Raw genomic sequence first — 5,115 nt, forward strand, 5'->3', positions numbered from 1 at the left:
TCAGCGATCATACCGGCCACCCCTGTTTTCGCCCGTTGTCAAACTTGAACATAAGATTCCATGTAGTTGATCAACACGGCTCTCGTAAAGCCTTTTGAAATGTCTTCTTGATCAAACAGTGTACGTGCTATGTCTTCTTGATCAGTGTACGTGCTATGTCTTCTTGATCAAACAGTGTACGTGCTCCGCGCACCCCACAATGCCTGGGGAATAATGACACAAAATAGCCGTGTGAGGTATGGATTATGAATCACCTTCCCCCTCCCCCTCTCCAACTTTCTCGCAGGACAACTTTAGAGCACACCTATCTATTGACATATGTATATGTGTTTATATGATCTTCAGAAACATGTCAACGTCAGCCGGTTTGCATGTGGTCACCCCGAAACGTTACAATAATGTCAACTTTATTTTTTCTTTATTAAAACAAATAATTATTGTACGCGCGTGTGTTGAAAGTGGTGTAAGAAAATGGGTAAGAAAACCAAATTTTGAATTGATTTTTTGTATTTCCTTGTGCGAGCACAGTTGAGGACCGATCGTGTCTTAGTTTGCTCTCAAAGACATTCCCCACAAAGTGAATTGGATTCATGACCTTTGACTGTGTTGTCCTGTATTCTCATCAGAGCAAACTGCACTGAGCTGTGGGCAGAAGTCGGCCACCTGCTCCCAGTGGTCAATCCGTGACGCTGTATGCCACTGCAAGATTGTGAAACCACAAGTTCATGACATCCCTGAAAATTTCTTTCCTGTATCCGCTGCGGCTGTCACAGATTTCATGAAATTACTAATAATTTATGAAATATTGTCACTTATTTTTCACTAATTTACTAGCTGGCTTCAGTGAATCCGTATGTCTTCCGAACTGCCAGCGCGTGGTGGGTGGGGGTGGTGCTGTTTGGGGGACTGAGACTGACAGACCTGTGTCCTTTGAGCGTTTTGACAAAAGGAGCTGCGGTGCGTCCTTTACTGAGTAAGGAGTTCCCACCCAGAGGACAAGTTGACCTCACTGACATGCAATGAATGAAACATAACAGATGCATTTGGATCATGGTTTAAGATCTACCTCTTGACATCCAAACGTGCTGCAGAAGTTGTAAACCAGCTCGTGGACATCTTTCTTCTGCCTGGTGCCCGTGTCATCCTTCAGAGTGACGAAGGACCTGAGTTTACCGCCACTGTTATTACAGAAGGAGATGAATATGTCCGAACGCCAGTTTGGTCCACGGAAAGCCTTGTCATTCACAAAGCTATGCTGAGCTGAGCACGCCAATGGGGACATCGAAGACTTGTTGGTGGCAATGTTGGCAAACAATGTAACTCCAGACTGGGCAACTGGAATCAGAACTACGTGCACCACGTTGGTGTGTTGGTACCTCTTCACCTCCACCAACAGAAGTGATCTCTGGAGTGGAGACCGAATATGATCGACTTTCTCTGAATTCAAATGAAGTTTTGCCAGCTGTCACAGATTCTATGGCAGACCGCACACTTCAAATCACAAAGTGTGGCACTGACGCCTACACTGGATAGGTAGCCCATCTCTGGAGGAAAGGATGCTGAAGAGAAGCAGGGTACCCCGGGTAGATTTACAAGCTGCCGTACATGGGGACAGTGTTGCTGTTCCGATTCCATCAGTGAATCGAGGTGGAGGATAGAGGTTATCTCTGCTATCGCCTTGAATGTATATGACTCGAGTTCGGACTCTTTCTTTAACAACAACAACAACAAAACCACCACAACCACCACCACCAACCCCCCACCCCCCAAAAAACAAAAACAAAACAAAAACAAACAACAACAAAAAAACAACACAAAAACAAAACAAAACAAAAACAAAAACAACAACAACAACAAAGAACACAATAAACACAAACAAACAAAAAACCCCGAAGGGCGAAAAAAAAAGAAGAGAAAAGATGTGCTTATTTTCCTGCACAGACGTCTGTTGCATCCCTGTTGCAGCCAAAGCAAAGACTCGGAGAAGTGCTTGCAATAACATTAACCTGCATCTCCCTCTTCAAACTTTGGCCGAACCGTTGTTTTAGCGGGTTAACTCAAAGAGCATTTCATGTGAAATATGATCGAATGAACACGTGAAAATGCATGTTACGTTATAAAACTTCAAGGTTTTCTCTATTTTATTATAAACCGTGTAAAACATGTCCACGAATTACGCAGCATTTTTGTTGTTGTTGTTTTTATAGATGGATCGTTAAGCACGTCAGTAGCTCCATTCAAGTGTTGTTTAAGTTCCATTTCTTTGTTGCTGTATAGGCCCCACTGTTCGGGAGTGTTGGCCTGTGTTTACTTTCTATCCACCACATGGGAGTTATGAAATGATAACTCTGTGTGTGTGTGTGTGTGTGTGTGTGTGTGTGTGTGTGTGTGTGTGTGTGTGTGTCCCTCTCTATCTGTGTGTGTGTGTGTGTGTGTGTGTGTGTGTGTCCCTCTCTCTCTCTCTCTATTAAGCGAGAGAGAGAGACAGACAGAGAGAGACAGAGAGAGAGAGACAGACAGACAGAGAGAGAGAGAGAGAGTGTGTGTGTGTGTGTGTGTTCTTTAGTTTAACGTCTTTTCACTGAAAGTGATATTTGACGAGGGTAGGAAAAAAATCGAGTGGGGGTAGGGGGGGGATGAGGTGGGGGGGGGGGGGGGGAGAAATTACTGTGTACGCATGCGAGTAAGTGAAAGTGTGTGTGTGTGTGTGTGTGTGTGTGTGTGTGTGTGTGTGTTCTTCAGTTTAACGTCTTTTCACTGTAAGTGATATTTGACGAGGGTAGGAAAAAAATCGAGTAGGTGTGGGGGGGTGGGGTGGAAGAGGTGGGGGGGGGGGAGAAATTACTGTGTACGCATGCGAGTAAGTGAAAGTGTGTGTGTGTGTGTGTGTGTGTGTGTGTGTGTGTGTGTGTGTGTGTGTGTGTGTGTGTTCTGAATGAAGAGAGGGAGACCGCAGCACAATGTCACAGACTGTATTTACAAACATTTTACTACCCGTAGACCTAAGTTTCGCAACAACAACGACAACAACAACAACGACAACAACAACCACATTTTGTCCTTATTCACAAACCTTAAACAAGTTGTTGTTTTTATCCCCGTCATGTTGTTTATGACACCACCCCGTACATCCGTTGAAAGCTGGTCTTCAGTTCCAACAATAAAAAGGAAGCGAAGTATGTATACACTTTCCGATTCAGTCTGTTAATTCCTTCTTCCGCCATTCGCTCTTTCGCCCAACCACGGACGTTCTATTTTAACACATGAGATACGTCCATGCGTGCAACACGAGATCCACTTCAAGTGACGTCATAACTCGTGGGGCTCGCGTCTGTGGTATTGAACTGAAAATGACGTTCCAGCTTGTGAAAGTGATCGCACCACCTGTGTCTTTTGATCTTTTGGAATCGAGTAGTTTTCGGTGTCGGACATTGAATCAACAGCAACAACAAAAAAGGTCTAAAGCAGGCCTTGGCTCAGTGTGTGCGTGTGAGTTTGTGTGTGTGTGTGTGTGTGTGTGTGTGTGAAACTTCGCTCCTTTCAAGACCCAATCCCAGAAGAACTTTTGTTCTCTGCCTAATACACAAGGTTATAATTATTTCCTTTCAATTTTGACATTTCACAACATCACTTTATGATACAACATTCACTGAACAAACCTTTTAGTCAGTCTATCAATGACCATCCCATCAGTCATCATCTGATGGCAATACAGTGCCCTGAACAACCTGACCCTGGGGGCGCTCTTAAGCCAATAGTTTGTTAAACTCCACTCTGTTACCTCCCCTCATCCCTACAGTATTTGTATAAATTTGTATTTCTTTTTATCACAACAGATTTCTCAGCGTGAAATTCGGGCTGCTCTCCTCGGCGAGAGCGCGTCGCTACACTACAGCGCCACCCTTTTTTTTTGTTGTATTTTTTCCTGTGTGCAGTTTTATTTGTCTTTCCTATCGTAGTGGATTTTTCCATAGAATTTTGCAATTTTGCCAGGAACAACCCTTTTGTTGCCGTGGGTTCTTTTACGTGCACTAAGTGCATGCTGCACACGGGACCTCGGTTTATCGTCTCATCTGAATGACTAGCGTCCAGACCACCACTCAAGGTCTGGTGGAGGGGGAGAAAATATCGGCAGTTGAGCCGTGATTCGAACCAGCGCGCTCAGATTCTCTCACTTCCTAGGCGGACGCGTTACCTCTAGGCCATCACTCCACATCATAATCATAATATCATGTGTGAACATAAACTATTTGAGGTATTCCCCTCCACGGGCCCTGTTTCCTTCATCCACAACGCAGATCGTCATTTCTACCCGTTCTTTCCATCATCTTTCGTGATCAGGTTTGGAGAGTCAGTGTGATGCTGTGATTGAGAAGGCCACTGAAGTGGATCTGTGTCTCTGGGTCACTTGCCTTGGGGGGTGGGTCCCTGCCATCATATTGTTGAGACACCTCTGACGTGCCCACTGGGGACGGAACTGCAGTCATATCAGGCAAACTATTGACTTCTCTCCCAAAGAGAGATTTCAGGCGTTACCAGTAGCTGTCTTTAGGGGATTTATATTGTTCTCCAGTTCTCCAGCCCTTATTTATTTAGTCATTTATTATATATTATTATTTTATTTTTGGTGTTGAGGGGTATATTTTGTTCCTGTCAAAGTGTTTGGTGATAGAAGCTTCGTGGGGAACTGTCGTGGGAATGACATGGTGGTGGTCTTCAGTCCCAAAGAGACACTGGAGAGTTCAGTGTGACTCCACGACCAGATAATCACTGTCATCAGCAGGGGCTCAGCAGGCGGTGCCCAGGAGATGAGGAATCAGAACAGGACCACTGAACAGCGCTGTCATCATCCAGCAGTGATGCTGGGTCATCTCCATGTGTAGCCTTCTGGTGACCTAACATCGATAGTTCTCCTCATTGACAGTTGCTTTTTTCCCCATCTCTCTATTGTATTGTGTTTCTCATTTCAGTTGTTCTCCCTGGAAAGAAAAAGCGTTTGATTCCATCAATAGAAATCTTCTTTGGCCTATTTTGTTTAAAAATGGTATCAAAGGTAAATTGCATAAATGTATAAAAAGTATGTATGATAATGTTAAAGCAAGAGTTAGATGTGGA

General features: G+C 44.3%; 1 protein-coding gene across 1 annotated transcript in view; it reads right to left on the bottom strand.

Moving 5' to 3' along the window:
- The window catches only part of LOC143296494 (potassium channel subfamily K member 4-like), a 60,348-nt gene extending 57,154 nt beyond the window's left edge, over window positions 1–3,194 (bottom strand). Inside the window, exon 1 of the mRNA XM_076608456.1 lies at window positions 3,074–3,194. The gene's annotated coding sequence lies outside the window, so the exon portion shown is untranslated. The remainder of the gene's footprint in view (window positions 1–3,073) is intronic.
- Between the last annotated feature and the right edge of the window lie 1,921 nt (window positions 3,195–5,115).

Source organism: Babylonia areolata, chromosome 21, assembly GCF_041734735.1.
Source record: "Babylonia areolata isolate BAREFJ2019XMU chromosome 21, ASM4173473v1, whole genome shotgun sequence".
NCBI lineage: Eukaryota > Metazoa > Mollusca > Gastropoda > Neogastropoda > Buccinidae > Babylonia > Babylonia areolata.